Source organism: Pteronotus mesoamericanus, unplaced genomic scaffold (genome assembly GCF_021234165.1).
Source record: "Pteronotus mesoamericanus isolate MK-2021 breed Mesoamerican mustached bat unplaced genomic scaffold, CSHL_Meso_final scaffold_85, whole genome shotgun sequence".
In the NCBI taxonomy this organism is placed as follows: domain Eukaryota; kingdom Metazoa; phylum Chordata; class Mammalia; order Chiroptera; family Mormoopidae; genus Pteronotus; species Pteronotus mesoamericanus.
The window spans coordinates 62,189,589-62,213,058 of NW_026555329.1; the positions used below are offsets into that span (position 1 = coordinate 62,189,589).

At 36.0% G+C, this 23,470-nt stretch overlaps 1 pseudogene; it reads right to left on the reverse strand.

Annotated features, from left to right (window-relative positions):
• Window positions 1-20,893: 20,893 nt before the first annotated feature.
• On the reverse strand, window positions 20,894-23,251 carry LOC129063223 (developmentally-regulated GTP-binding protein 1-like; annotated as a pseudogene).
• Between the last annotated feature and the right edge of the window lie 219 nt (window positions 23,252-23,470).

Below are 23,470 nucleotides of genomic sequence, written 5' to 3' on the forward strand. Positions count from 1 at the left end.
ATCTGTCATTAAAAAGAAGATGCTGTTTTACAAATTATAATCTATAGAGGAGAGCATTATTTCTAAAAAGTCTTGGGGAAACTATTATTAAGAAAATACTCACCTTTCTGTTTTTTTCCTGCAGTTTTAAGTTCTTGCATTATGATTCATTGTGCAGCTCCAAATTAAATAGTTCTCATTCACTCTTGTTAAAATACTTGTCCCATTTTGCCTTTGTTTTTAAGATATTATGTCTATCAAAGTGAAATATTCCATATTATACTTTAAATTAAATTTATTGAGGTGAAAATTCTTTGGGACAAAAATGAAATCTAGGATATTTCTAAAGAAATAGCTTCCACTAGTTGTTCTTTCATCCTCTCTCTCAGTCTCTTTTTCTGTATCTTTCATTCTTGAGAATGATTACAATAATGTTTACATTCATGAAATGCCCTTACCCAGTTTGGGGACACACACACACACACACACACACACACACACACTCACACACACATCCTGAATTTTATTGATGAAAGACTTATTTAGCAGTTGATTCCAATCTTTGAATATGCATAAAATGTCGAATTCAAAATGGCAAATTCAAATTTGAATACATCTCAATTCTTACTATCATAGATACAGTTTCAGTTACGTTTTACATGAATATCAACCTATTTTTAAGAAATAGAACAGGCTATGATATGTCAGTAAGAACTGCAAAAGGATAACTGAAAATAAAATGATCAATGTAAAATTATTTTTCAAATACGTGTTGCATACAATTTTTATTATTAACTATTATCATTTAAAATAATTTTGTTGCAAATTTTTCCATTACAGAAAGAAATACATTTCAAAACTGGCTACCTGTCTGGACTAATTTTAAAACTATGAAGATAAAAATAAATAAGAAAACACAAAATGTCACAGGAGTAGAAGTGTCAAAAGTGGCAACTTAGTCCTCTTAACTGAATGATGGGTAACCACTAGAAATTGATTTGCAAGCTTTGATGAGATTATTTTTGCCTTAATTTCAGCCTAGCTTATTAAGAGGACTAATGGCAAACATGCTATTTTTTCTGTAATAATCAAATTATTTTTTTCTCATTACACTTATGCATAATTATATTGAATTTATCTACCTGAAGAAATATGACTGACTTTTACATCACCACTGAGAAATGATACCAGTTCTAAAAGATTTGGCCTATCTTTGTCACTGTCAGTGTTAGAAAACTTAAAAACCAATTCAATCGCTATCTGAAGAGTAGTTTTCAGAAAAGTTTAGACACTAGGATCTTCAGGAAATATTTAATGCTCAGGAACCAGAAAGCTCTTGATTTCCTTCAGAACCGAAACCACTATCACAAAAGAAATCAATAATTCACAAGATTTTTGAGCATTTCTTACTCTGTATTTTTATTGTATTGTTTTATTTTTGCTTGAAAACTTGGTAACTTGTTCAGATTTCAGAATTTCATCACTGTTTTCTTTAAAAAATAGTAGTGGATTTCTATGAGCAAATAAAAAAATCTATGTCGAAAGGTTCATCACCTCTGAGGTTCTATTCATTGTCATCTTCTTTCTAAAATCTATAAAAATTCAGTACAAAATATATTATTCTTTAAGGAGATGACACAGTTCATTTCAAAATGATTCACCTGTATCGTATTTCAAACCTCCTCATTTTTCTGCACCCTTGGATAAAAATAATTAGGTTGGTGGGATTCTGTGTAATCTCTAATACTATTCATTTACGTTGGTCTTTGTATATAAAATTTCTCTCTGTTTCTATTTTGTTTAAAGTTCCAACTAACTGGATATTCTCACAGGATAAAAGAATGATATATAAGTAGAAAGATCAGTGTATCATGAAGACAAGCGCACAATACAAAGAAACTAAGAGGACAATGAATTTCTTCTCAAATGTTCACCTAATGTTATTTAAAGACCTTAATGCTTCTGGCAGTGCTGCATACATATCAGACATTAGATTAGATCTTGTTCACATTGAAAGACAGCAGATGGCAGATGTGGACTTTTGCCTGTGGCTCTCTAAATGTTCTGAATTTCTTGAAGGTGGTCTTATCTTTACTCTTGACTCCATTTTTATATAGGCCACCAATTCACCACATGAAGCCTCTTCCATCTCGAAGTACGTAGAGTGGATTCCATTTTCCTGACGAAGCACTGACTGAAGCTATTACAGCAAATCCCCACTTCTCAAGTTCACACAGGCTCTGAGTGTTGCCTCCAGGAGCTCAGAGCACACAGACGCTCCGTGTGCTCCATGAGCTCCACGTGCTCTACACCATCCACTCCTCCACCCCAAACTCGGCCACTCCAGCCACATCAGCAGCTGATGGCTTGCCAGAACACCATGCTGTTTTTCATTTCCACGTCTTTTCCCATGCTCATCTGTAATTTGTTCTCCTTAGCCCACTGCCCTTGGCTAACTTCAACTACTTGTACAGAAAGCTAGGTACTTCCAGCTCAAGAACATTCTCTCTGACCCCTAACCTGGCTGTTTGTGTGTCCCTCCTCCGTGCTCCTGTGGCAATCCAGTATCTCACTGTGGATTTTCATTTTTAAATGTATGCTTCCATATGCTCACAAATGTATGTTTTAAATATGCATGTCCTCCTTGAGTTAAAAAAAAAAGATTAGAGCTTGTTCAAAAAATGGATGAACTTTGAATAACACTTTGTATTTAATTTTTAAAACTTCAGTGTATTTAATATGATATTAAAACCTTTTATATAGTCAACTGTTCAGATGATTTCATTACTTTGCTGAGGAGAATTTTTCTACAGTTACTTTTATTTTATGACATTGATTATGAAGTGACCATACTTGGAATGTATTAAATAAATAACAATGCATATTAAAAACCACTAGTTACTTTCTACAAAACATCTACTAGTCCAAATAGTTTCTCTTTAATTTTAATATTTATTTAATCTATTTCAGAAGTTTCACGGGTACGTTAAAGTCTAAGTAAGCAATATTTCTGCTATCTGAAAGGATTATAATGGCAAAAGTTTAAGATACTAATGATATAAGAAAATATTATGTGTGAGAAAGAACCTTTATAACTAGGTATTATGAAAAGAAATAACATTTCTAAACGATATATCCATTATTTTCTATTCACAGATAGAATGTATTGGCGAGGTATTTTTCAGTATTATATCCCATTATTTATCTTTTTGTTTCAGTGATGTTCTTTTTTACATGCCCTTTATTTCAATGATGTTCTATTATATATTCCATTAACATGATAATCACTTAAAATTTCAGAATAAGTTTACTTTTCTCTAAAAAGTCAGATTACTCACTTCTCAGAACACAATGAAAGCATTTTATACTTTCATAAGATTTTAAACACGATATAGTTTAACTCCTATTTTCTCTTTCCCCTTTCTTCAGCTCAGTTTGCATATAGGTACATTTAGGATGAGTGAAGATCACACTATGACTACACCGTTCTGTTTCTTTCCAGAATTTGGGCCCTTAAAATATCAGTGTGTATGGTGACATACATGTCCTCTCAAGCAGTTTGCCATTAGGTCTCTTTAATCTCTGTATGACCAGGAAATCTAGTTGAGATAATGGGCATCCACAACATTTCAGGGACATGTTTAGGGCTGTGCATATGTTGTGCACACCCATAAGGGCCAGGGTCAAAAATCAAACCTAAAGCTCTATATTCAGTATGTCTTTCACTAGATCACATAGCTTTTGGTTTAAATGTGCATTAAAGCCAGAGCATATTAGCGTGCTGGGCAAAAGGTGGGGGAAGTTATGGTCAAAATATGTAAATGAGCACCAACTGAAGACCATCAAAGCCAACTGCTTCTTGAATTCTAATACCCCTCCTTTGCCCAGTTTTTTTCCTTTTTATTGAATTTATTGGGGTGACACTGGTTAACAAAATTATACAGGTTTCAGGTGCACAATTCAACAACACATCATCTGTACACTGTATTGTTTGTTCACCATCCCAAGGCAAGTTTCTCTGTTATCATTTATCTTTCCTATACCTTCTTTCACTTTCCTCCAATCCTGGCAATCACCACACTATTGTTCGTGTATGTGAGGCTTTTCTTTTTAAGTTCTGTTTTGCTCAATCCCTCCACCAACACCAACCCAGAGCCCCACCCACCTTGCTACAGCTGTCATCCTGCTCTCTGCCTCTGAGTCTGTCTCCATTTTGCTTGATAGTTCATTTTGTTAATTAGATTCCACATATGAGTGTAATCATTTGGAACTTGTCTTTCTTTGACTGGCTTATGTCACTTAATATACTGCTTTCCAGGTCCATCCATGCTGTCACAAAAGGGTAAGGTTTTCTTCTTCTTTATGGTTGAGTAGTATTCCATTGTGTAAATGTACCACAGCTCTTTTTTATCCAGTCCTACTAATGGACACTTGGGCTGCTTCCAAATCTTGGCTATTGTAAATAGCACTGCTATAAACATAGGCCTGCCTTCCTTCCTTCCTTCCTTCCTTCCTTCCTTCCTTCCTTCCTTCCTTCCTTCCTTCCTTCCTTCCTTCCTTCCTTCTGTTTTCCTACTTTGGCTTTTTAAAAAAAAGTTTATTGTATTTTTTCCATTACCAGTTATCTCCCCAATACCCACTACCTTCACCCCACCCCCCAATTCTTTCAAATTAGTGTTTCAAGTTTCTTCAGCTAAATCTCCAGAGGTGGAATTGTTGGGTCATAAGGCAGTTCCATTTTTAATTTTAAAGATATCTCCATGCCGCTTTCCACAGTGGCTGTACCAGTCTGCATTCCCAACAACAGTGCACAAGAGTTCCCTGTTCTCCACATCTCTGCTACCAATCCTTGGTTGATTTATTGATGATAACCATTTTGACAGGTGTGAGGTGATATCTTATTGTGGTTTTAATTTGCATTTCTCTGATGATTAGTGACATCAAGCATCTTTTCATATGTCTATTGGCCATCTGTATGTCCTCTTTAGAGAAGTGTCCATTCAGGTCCTTTGCCAATTTTTTAATTGGGTTGTTTGGTTTCTTTCTTTCTTTTTTTGGTGTTGAGTTTTATAAGATCTTTATATACTTTGAATATCAACCCCTTATCAGATGTGTCATTGACAAATATCTTCCCCTGTTCAGTGTGTTGTCTTTTCATTTTGTTGATGGTTACCTTTGCTGTGTAAAACCTTTTTAGTTTAGTGTAGTCCCATTTATTTATTTTCTGTTGCACTAGCCCAAGAATACATATCAGAAAAAAATTGCTATAACAAATTGCTGATTTTGCTGCCCATGTTTTTCTTTAGGATTTTTATGGTTTTGAGTCTAACATTTAAGTCTTTAATACATTTTGAGTTATTCTTGTCTATGGTGTAAGACGGTGGTCTAGTTTCATTTTCTTGCATGTGTCTGTCCAGTTTTCCCAACACCATTTATTGAGTAGACTCTCTTTACCCCACTGTATATGTTCGCCTAATTTGTCAAATATTGACAATTAAGGTGTGGGTTTATTTTTAGGCTCTCTATTCTGTACCATTGATCTATATGTTTGTTTTTATGCCAGTACCATACTGTCTGATTATTATGGTTTTATAGTGTAATTTGATAACAGGTAGTTTAATGCCTCCAACTTTACTCTTCTCTCTCAAGATTGTTATGCTATTTGGGGTCTTTTCTTGTTCCATATAAATTTTTGGAATTTTTGTTTTAGTTCTGTGAAGTACACCATTGGTATCTTGATAGGAATTATATTGAATCTATAGATTGCTTTGGGTAGTGTGGACATTTTAATGATGTTAATTCTTCCTATTCATGAACATGATATACACTTCTACTTATTTATATTTTCTTCAATTTTTATCTTCAGTGTCTTTAATATCCTTGGTTAATTTTATTCCTAGGTATTTTTTTTTCTTTTTGAAACAGTTGTGAATGGGATTGTTTCCTAGTTTCCCTTCCTGATAGTTATTATTGGTATATAAAAATGCAACTGATTTTTGGTTATTTATTTTGTATACTACTACTTTACTAAATTTATCAGTTCTAGCAGGGAGTGTGTGTGTGTGTGTGTGTGTGTGTGTGTGTGTGTGTGATCATTAGGGTTCTCTATATACAGTATCATGTCATCTGCAAATAATGACAGTTTTTCCTTTCCATTGCAATTCCTTTATTTTTTAAAAAATACCCTCAGCTGAGGACATGCTCACTGATTTTAGAGAGAAGAGAAGGGAGAGAGAGAGAGTGGGAGAGAAACATTGATGCAAGAGAGAAGCATTGATTGGCTGCCTCATATATGCTCTCTGACCAAGACCAAATTGCAACCTAGGCATGTGCTCAACCAGGAATTGAACCTGTGACATTTTGGTTTAGGGTATGACTCTCCGATCAACTGAGCCACACTGACCATGTCTGGATACCCTTTATTTCTGCTTCTAGAGTGATTGATGTGGCTAGGAGTTTCAATACTAGGCTGAATAAGAGTGATGAAAGATGACATCTTTTTCTCTTGTTTTCAGTCCTAAAGGGAAACGTTTGTAGTTTTTGCCCATTGACTATGATGTTGGCTGTGGGCTTGTCATACATGGCCTTTATTATGTTAAGGTATGTTCCCTCTTTTCACACTTTGCTGAAAGTTTTTAATTGTAAATGGGCGCTGGATTTTATCAAATACTTTCTTTACCTCTATTGATGTGATCATGTGGTTTTTATCCTTTTTTTTCACATGGGGTATCGTCATTATTGATTCGCAGATGCTATACCAACCTTGTATCCCCAGAATAAATCCCACTTGATTATGATCAAGTGTATGATCTATTTAATGTATTGCTGTATCCAGTTAGCTAATATTTTGTTGACAATTTTAGCATCTATGTTCATTAGGAATATTGGTCTATAATTTTATTTCTTCGTAGTGTCTTTATCTGGTCTTGAGATTAGGATAATGCCAGCCTCATAAAATAAGCTTGGGAGTCTTCCATCCTCTTGAATTTTTGGAATAGATTGAGGATCTGTATTAATTCTTCTTTAAATATTTAGTGTGATTAATCTGTGAAGCCATTTGGTTCAGGACTTTTGTCTGTTGGGAGTTTTTTGATTACTGCTTCAATTTCACTGGTTGTAAACTGTCTATTCAGATTCTCTTATTATTTCTCATTTTTGGAAGATTATATGTTTTTAGAAATTCATCCATTTCTTCCAGATTGTCCAATTTGTTGGCATATTGTTGTCTGAAATATTTTCTTACAATCCTTGGTATTTCTGTGGAGTCAGTTGTTAATTTTCCTCCTTCATTTCTGATTTTATTTATTTGAGTCCACTCTTGTTTTTTTCTTGATGAGTCTAGTGAAAGATTTGTCAACCTTGTTTATCTTTTCAAAGAACCTGTTCTTGGTTTCATTGATCTTTGGTAGAGTTTTTGCTTTGTTTTGTTTTTTGTTTTTAAGACTTTATTTCACTTATTTCTTCTCTGATGCTTATTACTTCTATCCTGCTACCCACTTTGGGCTTTTTTTTGTTGTTGTTGTTCCTTTATCAAGTTTAAATGTAAAGTTAGATTATTTATTTGAGATTTTGCTTGATTCCTGATGTAACCCTGTAATGCTATTAATTTCAGTCTTATGACTGTTTTTACTGTAATCCATAGATTTGATTATGAGACTGACGCACTGCCTACTGCGCTAAGAGGGCACGTTTGTAACCCATAGATTTGAAATGTTTGTATTCTCATTTTCAATTGTTTCAAGGTATCTTTTGATTTTTTCTTTGATCTCATGGTTAATCAATTCATTGTTTAGTAACATGTTATTTTGTCTTCATGTCTTTTTGTGTTTTACAGTTATTTTTATGTGATTGATTTCTAGTTTCATGCTGTTATGGTCAGAGAAGATGCTTGAAGTGATTTCAGGCTTCTTAAATTTATTGATACTTGTTTTGTTTCCTAACATGTGATCTATTCTAAAAAATAGTCCTTGTGCACTTGAAAATAATGTATATTCTCTTTCTTCAGGTGAAATGATGAAAATATCAATTAAATCCATCTGATCTAGTGTCATTTATTGCCATTAATTCTTTGCTGATTTTCTCTCTGGAAGATCTATTTACTGAAGTCAGTGAGGTGTTAACATATCCTACTATGACTGTATTTCTTTTGACCTCTTCCTTTATGTCCATCAAGATTTGCTTTACATATTTAGGTGCTCCTATGTTAGGTGCATAAATGTTTACTATGGTTATCACCTCTTGTTGGATTGTTCCCATTATCATTTTATAGTGTCCTTCTTTGTCTTTTATTATAGCTTCTGTTTTAAAATCTATTTTTTTCAGAAAGTATAGTTACTCCAGATTTTACTCCTTTCCATTTTCATGCAATGTTTTTTTCCTTCCAATTTTACTTTTAGTCTGTGTGTCTTTCATTCTGAGGTGGGTCTCTTCTAGACAGAAAGTACATGTGCCTTTTTTCATATCTGTTCGGCTGCCCTATGTTTTTTAATTGGAATATTTATGCCATTTACCTTTAAAGTGATTATTGGTAGATATGTATTTATTGCTATTTTATTCTTCTATCTTCTTCTTCAAGTAGGACATTTAACATTTCTTGTAATACTGGTTTGGTTGTAACAAACTCTTTTAGTTTTTTCTTGTTTCAGAAGCTATTTATTTCTCATTCAATTTTAAATGATAGCCTTACTGAATAAAGTAATCTTGGTTGTAGGTCTTTGCTTTTCTTTCTTTTTAAAATTTATTTTATATTTTTATTTCTTTTTATTTTTTATTGTATTTTTCCCATTACCTTACTTTTCATCACTTTGAATATTTCATGTCAATTCCTTCTGGCCTAGAATGTTGAGAAATAGTGAACAGTGTTATGGGAACTCCCTTGTGGACATCTGTCTTTCTCTTGTGGCTTTTAAGATTCTCTGTGTTTTTAAGCTTTACCATTTTAATTATGATATGTCTTGGTGTGGGCCTCTGTAGGTATATCTTGTTTGGCTCTCTCTGCACTTCTTGGATTTGTGGGTCTTTATACTTTACAAGGTTAGGAAAGTTTTCAGTCATTATTTCTTCAGATAGATTTTTGATGTCTTGTTCTCTCTCTTCTTCTTCTTGTACCCTTATGATATGGATATTGTTGTTTCGTGTTGTACCAACTGTCTCTTAAGCCATCTTCATTAAAACTTATTATTATTATTATTATCATTTTTTGCTGCTCTGATTTAGTGTTTCCTGCTACCTTGTCTTCCAAATCACTGATTTGATCCTTTGCTTAATCTAACCTACTGTTTATTCATTTCAGGTTATTCTTCATTTCAGATATTGTATCCTTCATTTCTGGCTGGCCCTTTATTATGGTCTTTATGCCATTTTTCATGTGCCTGTACTTCCCATTTAGTTCCTTGAGCACCCTTATAATCCTTTTTTGAACTTGATATCTAATAAATTGCTTGCCTCCATTTCATTTAGCTCTTTTTCTGGAGAGTTCTCCTATTCTTTGATTTGGGACATGTTTCTTTGTCTCTCCATTGTGGCTGCCTCTTTTTGTTTGTTTCTATGTGTTAGAGAGATCTTCTATGACTCCCACTCTTTGTGGGGATGGCCATATGTAGTACATTTCATGTGGAGTCCGGTATGGCAGTCTCCCTGAGCACCTGAGGTGTGTGCTCCAGGAATATCCTTTGTGTGGTTATGTGGGCCCTCTTATTGTAACTGAGACTTGATTGCTCTTGGCCCTTTTATGCATGGGATCAGCCCTCAGCCTGACTGACTCTGAGGCTCAATCCTGATCACAGCATGCAAGCGTCTGTGTAGGTGTTCACCACACAAAGTGAAGTTTGCCTCAGCAGGGTTTGGTGCCTACTGAGATGTCTTTTTTGGATATGTTGCTTGTGAAGCTCATTGGATTCTACTCTGATGTTGTCTGAAGCTGGCCACAAGGTGTGTTGGTTCTGAGCCTCTTGGGCGGGACTCTGGTGCAGGACAATGTAATGTGCAGGCTTGTGAGTGACCCTGGCAGCCTATTTAGGGCTACAATCAATCAATAGTTTGTGACTGCATTTGCTGGGTCTGGATGCACACAGGAAGGACCAAGCTGGGCACCAAGACTAGCTTTAACCAAAACTTGGCCTTGGGGTAGGTTGTCATACATCTCAAGGTATCAGGAGATCCTCCTCCACCTGCCTCTGCCTGCTTCCACTGGCTGACTGCCTGTTAGGCTTGGTCACTGAAAGAGCCTTTGTCTGAACCCCTCAGCTGGGCATAAGCTCTGCAGCATGGGGGAAGAGGAAGTCCAAAGTGTGGGGGTATTGCTTTCTCCCAGGCTGATGTTGGAGGGCAGTGCTCTACTAAAGAAAGATTGTGTCTATGGTATGGATGAATGACTCAGCACAAGGATCCTTGCAGTTGTTCTTCAACTGTCTCTTCAGAGGCACTAACTCCACACTCTCCTATATAAATCCAGTCCCCTCCTTCTTCCCTCTACTTGAGCCCTAGGTGAGTGGCTGGAAATAAAATTTTGTGTATTGGCCCTTTAAGAGGATGCCTATGTCTTTAGTGGACTCCGCCTCTTTCCATTGGACAGAAATGCTGTAGCTTATCACAGCCAGATGTTATGTGGGCGTCCTCCCAGCTTGAGGATTAGACTCTACTCTTCTCAGGGTAGAGGGGTTCCTGCAGGTGAGCTGTCCCTTCGGAACCTCAGCTGCTGTTCATGTGATTGGGGCCAGCCATTTTTGTGTCTCCAACCTTCCTACCAGTATCAATGTGGCTTTCTCTGTAAATCTTTGGTTGTAAGACTTCTCTTCAGCTAGTCTTCAGTTGGTTATTCAGCGTGACTGTTTCATAATATAGATGAAATTACAGTTTGGCCCTAGGAGGAGGTGCCATCTTGGAAGCCCCTGCCCACTTCTTTATGTTAACTTTTCTCCTCAGTCATTCAGGGTGTGAAGGGTGGGCCACATTTTCTAATTATAGATTTTAAGGCATTAGCATTCATTAGGTCATCTCAAAATGAACTTGTCAAAGAAGTGCTTGCTTGATTTAGTGAACTAGTGTCCTAAACTGGCTTAAAGATTATATGGTTTATTCTTAAATTATGGCTTATGAAAATAATTGAAGATGACTTTACAGATTCCCATATTCATTCATTCCTTCATTCATTTCAGCATTGGTTATCACTCTGATTTATGCTTCTGAGATCATTTAAAACCTCAAATTTCAAATCAAATCAATGTATTAACTAAATACCTTTTCTAGACCTATTATGGTCTAGAAAAATTCCTTCAGTAGCTCATTCACTTGAAGTAAAGCATAGTCACATAGAAAATTTGAAATATGCAGAAAAAATGTAAATAAAAGAACAAAAGACAAGTAATCACCGCCCAGATACATTTTAGGTATTTATATTTTCATTGTGTGCGTATGTGTGCTTATAATTTGTATATGAGTTATAAAATGTAAATAATATCAGGGATATATTATTTGTATAGATTCAAGAAACAGCCAAATCATCTCATGTGTACAAATTTTACCATTTAACAATTAGTATGAAAAATGATGTTGTATCATAATATTGGATAATAGTGTAGGGTATGAAAAATGTTCACCATTATCCAATATTATGTTACAACAGCATTTATAATGGGCAAATATGTTTTATTTTATTGGAGAATCATGATTGATTTAACCATTTTCCTTTCGTTGAGCATGTAAGTTGCTAAAACTACCTTCATTCTAATTAACTTTTATGAAAATCATTACATATAAATCTTGGCATGCATATCTAATTATTTCTTTAGGAAAAGCTTCTCAAAGTGGAAATTGCTGGGTCAAAGGGGATCAGAGTCACTCTGAAAAGACACTTTTGAAGACTTATATCTGATAATACATTTGAGGGGCCTTCATTATTGTCCTTCTCATCAGAGTCACCATTCTTGAACAGTTACTATGTGCTCAACACAGCTGACACTACAAGAACTTTAAAATTTATTTGGTAAAACAAGAACTTTGATGTTTACTATTATTATGTATAACTTACTGATTTGGAAGAACATACAGATTTTAATAATTTACTATATTTTTAAAATATATTTGATCATGTAAGCAGTATGAATATTTATCTTTTATGTGAGCTGGTTTTGTAAGCCTTTACTTAATCTGTTAATATTCCCTGTGTTTTGAAGATCTTTTATTTTCTAAAGTACAAACTAGAACTAGGTAAAAACTAGGTAAAAACTAGAAAATTACCCTTCCAACTCACTCATGAACTTATGATGAAAACCTTTCTTTCAAATCAAAAAGTGAATACAACTACTTGCTACTATTCTTCTTATTATCTACTTCTCTGGCTATTCTCTCCAATCAAGATGGATAATTCATAGTGATTCACTCATTAAGTACCTGTGCATAAAGTCATTCTCTCTTTGAGTCAGATACTTAAAAAACAAAACTGACTTTTAAAGAAAATTGATGAGAATAAGTTCTACTACCAAATAAAAAGATACTATAGAGGAGAACTTTGGCGATGGTTAAAAAGCCTCTATAATTTAAACTAGTCATATATTACATTACATGTGGGTGACCTATGTGGTACATCACACTTACAAGACTATATGACATCACATTAATTGATAATTATTTTCTGACTAATGATACAAGATTAGGCAGAAAAGGAGCTTTGGAAATGTGATGTTTCATTATAAAATTGCTTTATGCAAGTCAATTCATTCTACTTTTAGTTTTTATGCTTCTAGTTAGGTCTTTTATTCCTCTGTATTAGTATGTGACATTAGATATCTATGCTCGTCAATGAATAATAACATGAAATAGTGCTTTTTCTTTTTCTATTATTAATATTTTAACAAGAATAATTTAAATATGTTGCTCTTTCTACACATGGATTGATAATGTGAAACAGATGCAATAAATAAGATTCTTAAGTACATAGCTAAATTATGAAAAATAGGTAATTTAACTCTACATTCTCAAGAATATGACTTATTCACAATTGCAACAAAACTGTCACTTTTTAATGATATTTTGAAAGAGAGCTAAGTAAGCTTTCAGTCAATTAATTTGAGATTTCACCTTTAATCATCACATTTTTCTAATTAAAAAAGATTTTTAGATCTTGAACCCACAATTACATTTTGTAGTTTATAATATTATTTATTACAAAATATATTTTTAAGTTATTTTCAAGACTTTCAATAAGGCTCCAAACTTCTAATAAGAGTAGTTTTTAGTTTGTCTAAACTTGTTAACCAGCAGTCCCTGACAGTGTGATAAAAAGCTTCTATTGGCTTGCAGAGAGAGAACATATTGGCTGAGCAATTTATCACTTAGGCTCACAAGCCAAAAGACAGCTTGGCTCCCATCAAACCACTTTTTAGAGCTACAGTGAAAACAACCAACTTGCTAGTGTTACAGGTGTAAAAATAACATCTTTTAATTCCACAGTTTAATTTTAGTTTTCCTGAGCATTTAGTGCAACTTCAGGTTTGTTCAGGCTAACTTTTCACTGTGGAGTGATATCATCTCTCCCCGCTCTTTTAAAATTTTCTTATTAGGAGTGGTATATACAAGCCAATATTATGATGACCTAATTTCTTTCTTAAACTACTTTTTCATTAGCTTTATAACATGAAAAACAAATTTTATTTTCACCTTTTATTATATATGCCACTCATATATTTTTAGTTTAGTACTGGAAACTCTGGGATACCATCTTGTTTTTAACAATACTAATTTTTAATTATACCAGATTTATCAGAAGATTTTAGACCTTACAAAACAGCTCACCAGAATTGAGATAAGGATGCTTTTCTACTGAAATCTACTTGGCTTGAAGCATCAGGTATCCAAGATTATTTTATGGAGCATTAGCTCTGAGCTCTATATTTTCATATTCCCAACAGTTGGTATAATTATGAAGATCACAGAATAGCTAAGCTGGAAGGGATTTTAAAAAGTCATTTAGTTCCAAACATTTGTGGCATATTCCAATGCAACTTTTCTCAAATGGCATCAAACCATGGTTTTATATTCTTCTGTTTTGTTGAGGTACTGAGCAACCAGCAAGAGTTTATTGAATAAACTAGTCATATTTCTGTGAGTCTAACTGCTCTTACTATTACACTTTTAAATGTTTAAAACACATTATAGCTCCCCTTTGCACTTTGTTTGATATCAAACATTTTTAACATGGCCTGCGAGGTGCTGTACCATAGGGCTCTATGCAATGGTATGAAGGAGTAGGTTTTGCATCAGCTTGTAAGGGCTAAACTTTCAGGAATTTTTTGAGCATGTTGTTAGACTTAGACATTGTTTTAAAACTTACAGGTAATATTACATAAACTTAAAATGAAATACATTAGATTTGAAACAAAGGTAATAAATACTCAAAACTTGTCACTTTCTGATTATTTAACCACATTTTACTAGTATCTTGAGGTTTACTCTTATCTTACACCTATTGTGTCTATATCATGGAAATACCACACAATGAAGTGCTACTGTGCAACTCTTCTCACCTGGGCATTTAGTGATGTCACGCTGGTAGCTTGATTAGTATTGGTGGTAGTATTACATTACAGAAATGGGCAAATGCTAGAAATCAGAATTAATCAGAACTTAACTTAGCATTTTGTTGACCATATAAACTTAAGAAAGTAATAGAGAAAATGTTAATACAGATTAAATTTGAAAATTGTCATGCATGGAGCTGTTACCTTGTAAGTATCGTGACAAATTATGTAAATATTCTTTCAGGTTTGGAAAATTATTATGTGATTCAACAAAGAAGCCCCATATGTCATTGACCAGCAAGTATGATTTTAGAGATACATCTTCATTGTTTTACCTTCATCTTTCTTGTTAATTGAAATAAAAATATTAACTGATATTATTGTTAAAGCTATGTTTGTTTAATTGCAACCATATATTAGCTATGGAGATAAGAGTTCAGCAAAAATCAATAAAACTCTTTATTTTATATGCTATTATACATTGTAAATTGTGTGCAAACTTGCACGTTTCTCCCTTGGAGCCAATTCAGAAATCAGGCATAAGAGCACAATACTACCCCTACCTATCTATATTTAGCTGCTGTCTCCTGCGTCCCTCACCAATCTTCACGCAAATTGGCTAGCTATCACTTCTTTAAAAGCACTAAGATTTTTTTTATCATCTCAGCTTTTAAATATATATTTTTTGTTACTCATTTCTCCTCAAAAAAAGATTCTCTTTACTCCCTCACATCTGGCCAACTTCCCGTCATCCTTACAGTAACAGTTTATATCAGTATAAAAACATGCCTTATCACTTGCAAATGTGCAACAAGTAAAAGCAAAGCTATTCCTTTTCTTGACCTTACATCCTATTTTAATTACACAATTTTTTGGTATCATTTGAGAGCAAGACTTAACTAAAGAAAGCTATTTTTACTGCCTGTATGTCTCACTTCATGCTCACTTCAACAAGCTCCACATGAGCTGTCTTCCCAGTCTTACCAGTGAAATAGATCTTCCATGTGCTGCTCATTCTTGTTAACTCTTCTGTCTTTATCTTACACCATTTTTTCAGCAGCATTAGATGCAATTAATTACAATTGTTTCTTGAGACACTTAATTTTCTTGACTTCCCTGCTACTGTACTTCTTTAGTGGCTGCTCCTTCTCATTTTGTTTTTTGTGTTTTTTTTTTTCTTTCTTCTTTGTTGTATGATGCCTGAAATTTGTGTGACCCAGGTTTCAAACTTTAGCCTTTTCTCATTTTCCTTACCCTTTCCCCGTAGACTTTCATCCAGTCTTGCGGCTCTACATATCGTCTGCATTCAGTTGACTCTCAAATTTGTATTTTTAACTCTGAATATCCCAGAATTCCAGATAATATGGTATGTCCACTTGCACCTATCAATCTAGACATCTAATAGGTTTTGCAGGTCTCTATCACATATTCTTATTTCTTTTATTTTTAAACAACTTTTTAAAAATTTAAAAACCTTTCTTACTTCAAGGGCTGTACTAAAACAGGCTGTCATTGGCCTGCCAGTAGTAGTTACCAGCCCTGCTTTATAAGAAGCTATTGGCCAAAAAGAGGTGAGAGAACAGACATAGCCGTGAGACCAGCTACTGAGCCAAGCTGCCCCCCAGGCCAGGGGGATGAATCTGCAATAACCCCAGTATTCCTGTCACATCATTACTAGTTTCCCACCAAATATCCATTCTCCTCTTTTTCCTTATTAAGATATCATAAATTTCCAGTGAAAAACACTGGTCTTCTCAGACTCCTTTGGAGGTAACATAATCACATACTCAGAATCATGGAATGTATGTAGTGGAATTTCCAGCAATTTTTATACAGGTCTAAGTTTAGCTGTCATGCTATGCCTCTGGATTTCCATTTATGTGAGTCAAGTACATCCTCACTGTTTAAGTTATGCTACTCAAAGAGTTATGCATGATACAGCTGTGTTAATATTGTCTGGAAGCTTGATAAAAATGAAGGATCTTAGGTCCCAGCCCAGAGTAACGAAATCACAATCTGTATTTTGTCAGAATTACCAGTTAATTAATATAGGCATCAAAATTTGAGAAGCATTATCTATAGCAGTGGCTCTCAAAATATGGTTCATGGACCCTTTGAAACTCCAATGGAGTCTTTGAGGTCAAGCCTGCTCTCATAGTTCTAATAAGACATTATTTGCCTTAGCCCCAGGTCCTGGTACCACCATAGTCTTCTTATGCTTTGTGAGGAATAATGCTGAAGGGAGATGTGTTGTGACCTTTCAAGGCCTGACAGCTTCATGGGATTTGTGCACACAGAAGAATATTCATGGAGCCATTGGGATGTCTGACATGTTTTTTATTCAAGGGTGGATGACCCACGCACGCTGCAAGCTGCATGTCACACTGCATGTCACCTGACCCCCTCTGTGGCACCCAGAGTGGCCCTTGCATTCTCCCAGCAGGAAGCTCCTACCCCTTAATATACTAGAAACAAACAAAGTCGACAGACCTTATGCAACAGAACTTCATACCACGCTTGGTGGGCCACTCAAGGCTATGGGAGCACTGCTTATCCGGTCCATTCTCGGGATTATGGGAAACTGCTTCCCTTTGTTACCCAGAAACCTGGGTGAGGAAGCCAGACTGCCTCCGTTTACCCTACAGGAGAGCATAGACTCATACTGATTTGGAGGTTTTATTCCTTCTTACTCTATAGTGGATTTGTACTGTTTTGAGTTTTAGCATCTTTTTCTCTTTGTTTTTTTTCACCAGTGACTTCATTATGTTTAAAAGGGTCACTCTCAATCCCTGTGGTTTAGCTGTGGATGACCTCTTGCCCTAATGTGCTCTCTACAACTATAGACATAGAACCTAAGTCAGGCCAAATAATTATCTTGGCCACAATAATTGATCATAAATTGCCATGTAACCCATTTTGGTGCTCTGGAAAGAAATACTGACACTTGTTTTTCCTGGAAATAATTGGGAACAAGAAGGTTTCTTTACATTACTTTCTTTTTTAAAAAATGATACAAACTAGCATTACCAGGAACTCCCTTTGGGGATGGCTTTCCTGTTGTACCTAGGTATAGAATTTAATTTTAATGTAATTTTTCTCAGATTCTTGAAACATACTATTGTTATTACAGGCCGAATCTACTTTATGAGACAAAGGCAAGGTATAACTAACTAAAACCTTGGAAATTTACTAGTTCATATTCACTTCTTTCCAGATACTAGTATTGATTTTTATTTGTCTTAATAATTGATGAAATAAAAAAGGTTATTTTTCTCTTTATTTTCATGAGTACTTGAGTATGCTTTATGAATATAGATAGCCAGTTACATTTTTGAACTAAAGGTTCTAGAGTCCCTTTCTTATTAATATTTCAGTTCTAAGTAGTTAGCATACTGTTTGCCTCATAGCCATTGTTAAGCTGAAAAAGGAATTTTGAATACAGACATTGTAACTTATATCCTTCACTACCTGGCACTAATATGTTATTAATTTTGTAAGCAGTTGAAAATCCCTTTTCACGGTTAACATCCTATTATCTTACAAGGATCCTCAATTATAATTTGACTTCTGAAGCTTCAAAGAATATTATGGCTTTGTAGGAAAAATTGTCCTTTAATTTAATAGATATTTATTGTGTACCTAATATATGCCGGGCTTAATGTTGTTTGAATGAGATACGGTCCTCAATGTCTATACTCAGAGAGATCCTATTTAGCAGGTAAGATGAACGTAAGCATCCTTTAACTCTGTTATAAGAGAAGCAGATGTAAAATATGGATGCAGTCATTAACTTAATTTGGGAAGATCAGAGAAGTGGAATGGAAGGTAGATATTATAGGCAAAAGAAAGGCATATTCAAATGCACCAGTATTTGATGTACCAGTATTTGGGGTAGGGGGTACTGTAAATAATTCAGAATTACTTGGAGTAGGCAAGGTAGTAGATGAGACTAAAGTGAATGCCGAGTCCAAAAGGATCTTGTGTATCGTATCAAGGAACTTTGATTTTATTTAGCTATCCAGTGTTATTTGAAAGAAAGTTTGCTAGCAACCCCCCCAAATCCCTCTTTAACCAACTTGAGATCATAGTAGCTTGTGCATTTTTCCTTCTGTGGAAATCATTTACATAGACAAAGAAGATCCTTTAAATGTCTTGCACAGCACAGAAAAGTATTTTGGAAACAATAGGGAGGTGTATTGAATGACAGACATGAGAGCTATACTTAAGGCAGTGGCTATGCGAACGGAGGAGTGAATATATTTGAGTGACTTGAGGGCTGGTAGAATCAGTAGAACTTATACAAGTCAAGTCTTCAATCTAACTTATATTTGAAATAGGAGAAACAACTTTAAAAATAACTATCCCTTATGGTTCCATGGATAGAATAGGTGGAATTTCGATTTAGTAATACATATTATTTAACTTTACACATATAGAAGCTATTTATAGTTTCTTTAGTGGATGATACTTAAAAGCATATTAAATAAAGTGGAACAGGATACTGCTTTATAAACCAAACTGATGAATCTATACCTTCCATTGGGACTTTTGACAAAATATGCCTACTTACTCATTCACTTTAGATTCAGCATCATATTCATAGATAGTTTTACACTTTCTGAAAGAGTCTAATGTAATTTCTGAAAATTGGTTCCAATTTTATGTAAATAATATTAGTTTTGGTGCTCTAGAAGGCTTTTTAGAATTTGACTGTGGGCTTTTCCTAATTTTGTTCTAGACTTTATTTCTTTACCTGTATTGTAATATTTGTAGTTTTGATTTTATAACTTGGTTGGTTAGGGTAATACTCCCCAGTTTATTTTACATCATGACATACCTAGAAAATTATAAATACACACACACATGCACACAGCACATAAAGGCAATAGATAAGGCTGTTTGTTTTCAAAGACCACAAGCCAGGTGCTCTAGCTTACCATGCCCTGTCATACCACCCTGAAGCTGGAGAAAATTGCTGTCTCCTCACACCCCCACAGCCCATTCACACTGGTTGGAATTCTCTGACTTACAGAATGGAATTTAAAGAAGTCATGCCTATAGGATGGACATCTGCATTGTTCAGCAAATATTGTGATAGTATTTGACACACCATATAGCAAAAATGCCAATTGAGGTTTAAGGAACACATGCTAGAGGTCACCTACAACGTGTAGGTGCTAGAGATCTTACAACGTGGCATGAATAACTCAGGAAAACCTACAGTCATTACGGAGAGCATGAAAGCACATGTTATATTGATAAAGACTCAGGAGTCTTTGATAGGATATTATAAATATCCAGTTCTTTCATTTCATAAATAAGAACATTAGACTAAGTATGTGTCTTGACTAGAAAATAAATGACTTTAATAGAGGTTAAATGACTGGATTTTAAACTTTATAAAGTCAGAAAAAATTGTTAACTGTTATATTACACAGCACAAGGCAGAAGTTTCCTAAAATCTTGTTGAGTGAGTGAATGAATTGGCCAGGGTCACGAAGGTAATGGCAGAGTCAAGGGAGAATTAAAGTCGTCCACCTCACAGCTCAATGATTTGATTCACCGTGTATAGATCGTATGTCATATTGTTATCAACATTCTATGAATGAATAATTCACCATGTGGCACAAGGAACAAAAGGTCATGGACGTGTGCTGGAATTTAGCCTGTTAAGGATTTCCCTTTTCTTCTGTTTTGTAGAAGTTCCTATCCATCCTATTCATAAGCCAAGCATGAAGTATTTGTGTTGCTATAAAGCTTATGTTTATCTTAATATATTTTTGTAAATATAGGTTATTTAAAAATCATCAAAGTTTGCCTTATATGTTTTTACAAAATTTTTTTTCTCTTTGGTAGTTATAGAGGTTTGTAAATTTCTTCAGTAATAGACCAAACTCAGGTTTGTGTTTATTTCCCATTAATTAAATGATGAAAGAAAATGTTTAAATAAACTAATTACTGATGTGTCCCATATGCAAGCATTAAAATCAGAGAAAGCACTATCACTGAAAGGTTATGTCATTCAAGAATTCATTAAGCATTCATTAGCCTCACCTTAGTTAAAGGTGTCCTTGTTTACATATTTGCAGATTTGCATACACATGCCCTGAACAAGATTCCAAAAGTGTTTGTGATCCTATGACCACCTTAATTATGAATAGATATTTGTGAAATCCTTACCAACTGTGGTCATTTTTTCCCTATCAGTTCCTTCATATAGTTCAATATACAAGGTAACAACAAGATAAGGCAAGTGAAATTCCAGTTGAGTACCTCTTTCTCCCTACCTTCACTTCTGATCCAGTGGCTGCCAAAGCCAGGACGGGATTTGGGGTAGGGTACCTGGTCATGGTGAGAGCTGGTGCGGTTGGCCTGGCAGATGAGGACATGGGAAGGAGTCACTTCTCCGCAACCTGAATGATATCTTTGTCCTCTAACTGTATGGTCTTTACCGACTTTTAAGGGATTTTGTTTCACAGAGAGGCCACCAGACCAGAGCATATTTAAATTTTTGATGAAATTTTTGTGACTCTTCATGCAGAAATCCTCTACAGTGGTCCTAGGGTACAGAAGTACCATTGGAGATACGTAATCTGTCAAGTGGCCTTTGGGTTTGGTACAAATCCTCCTAGTAGAGCCCCATATATTTTCTGATAGGTTGTCAACATCCCAGCAGTGATGGGCAAAGATGGGTCAATAGTGAGGCACCTTATAGATGACGGCCAATTCTTCAATGGAGATCTGAGCAATCCTATATAATACATCGATACTGGGGATATACACTGTTTCCTTCAGCACATCAGTGAGATCATCTGACGTGGCATCACTCTGCAGGGTCACATTAGCATTATGAAGTTAGTATTCAGCCTGACTGCTCTTCACAGTTTCAACAGCCAGCTCACTCAGAGCAAATGGCTATGAGAGTAATGCCTCCCTTATCCTACTTCTTATAGCCAGTATGAGGGGGTTGGCTGTTCAAGGCACTGCCAAAGCCTTCCAGCTCATTTTCAATGGCCTTATGTCTAAGGGTTTCAGGATTCAGAACAATCAGGATCAAGTTATACGTTCAGGCCACCGCAATGACTTGACAATCTCTACCTTTCCCATCCTTGGAACCCAGGCTGATATCTGCAAGATTCAGCAGCTGGACTTTTATATCTGATGACACCAGGCCCAGTGGTCAAAGCAGTGAAATCGTAGGCTGCCACATCTGAATATACCTGTCAAGTTACTTACTAGTGTTAACTTCCCCACAGGTGAAAATCCACAAACCCAATTCCAGCATCACCTGTGAGCTTTATGCATCTTTATGTGACCTTTTTCTTTTGAATCCAAGCCACCTCTGCTTTGTTATCCCTGATCTTGGATAAGGTGCTGCTCACGGTGGAGCGAAAAGGCAGGGGCGGTGGGGGACGGTGCAGAGGCATCCACCTTGTCTCCAAGCACACACCCACTGTGGACCTGCCTCGGTGTGTTGCGACAGATTAAAGCCAGGCAGGATCATGGGATTCGTGCATACGGAAAAATATTCACGGAGCCGTTGGGATGTCTGACATGACTTTGTTCAAGGGAGCCATGCAGGCCACAAGTCCGTGTCCATGTCTGCGCTCCGACTCCAGTGAGAAGTCCCTGTCTCCTTAAGTACTAGCACAAACAAAGCTGGCCTCAGGCTAACATTCTTAGGTAACATAGCATAAGCTGCCCATGTGAGCCAATTTCATGTTATGGGAACCATTTATCAGACCCGGGCTCAAGGCTATGAGAACACTACTTTATCAGACCCCTTCAAGGTTGTGAGAAACCGCTTCCCTTAGTTACCCAGACACATGGGAGGGGAAGCCAGATGCCTCCACTTACCCTATACTCCACCACCGAGTGCTATTGCATTGAGCAAGCGCTTTTCTTCCTACTTCTCACGCAAGGGCTCAGAGTGTGGCTTTTCCCAGGATAAATGGACAGCATGCAGTGATTTCTTCCTCCTCAGCCAATGTTAATTTCTTTTTTGAGGGTTTTCTGTCATTTCTTTATTTAGTATGAGTTGTGCGATTCAGTATGGACCTCTGTGCTGGCCCCCTGTGTGCACACAGGTATGTATTGTCGAAAACTAGACTATACACCAAAACAAAGCAGAAAGATGAGTTTATTACAAGGGTTTCCACCTGCAAGCCAGAAATTCAAGGCTATGGGAGTGATGAGTTCCGAATTGCTCACAAACTAAGGGGTTTTTGTGGGATGAATGCAGACATTATTTGGTTATTTCAGTGGATTGATTGTCTAGGGGTCCTTTTCTTACTTGGCTCAGGGTAGCTCAAGGGAACAAAGAAGTTCAGAGATGGCTTGGACAGACTTGACGTCTAGGGGTTTGCTGGCGTCATCTGCTAAATTCTGAGAACTAAAAATTCCTGCCATTTGTGTTAGGTAAGGGGAGGTCAAACTCTTTTCAAGAGGGTATTTTAAAGAGACAGATTCCTGACATGGGTGGCTTCTGAGGCCGTGGCCTTACCCTGCTGAGTGGGAAGCCAGCTCTGTCTGAATACCAGGTGCGGCTGATGGTGGACAGGCCCTGAGGGGCGGGGCTGTGAGAGGAACCTGGGTGGGCAGAGAAACCTCCATCCCCCAGCACCCCTGGACTGGTGGCCAGGTCCAGCCCTAGCCCTGAAGCAGGTCATCAGGCTCCGTCTGCAGGGAGGGGCCTAAAGACCCCAAGTGCTCCACGGACCTGCTGTGGGCTCTTCTGTCAGTCCATGACTATTCATCTCTCATGATAATTTATATTGATCAAATACTTAGGGAAGGATAACACATGAAATTAATGATTATAATAAAATTCCGTGTGTAATGTTATGTAAGCTGTGGCTCAAGAACATATTGGTGTGAATTATACTGTTGCCTCTTTCATCATTTCTCCATCTGCTTTGTAGTGTTTACAAAGCAGACACTGAAGTGGAGATTTAGCAGTTTCCATATTGTCTGTA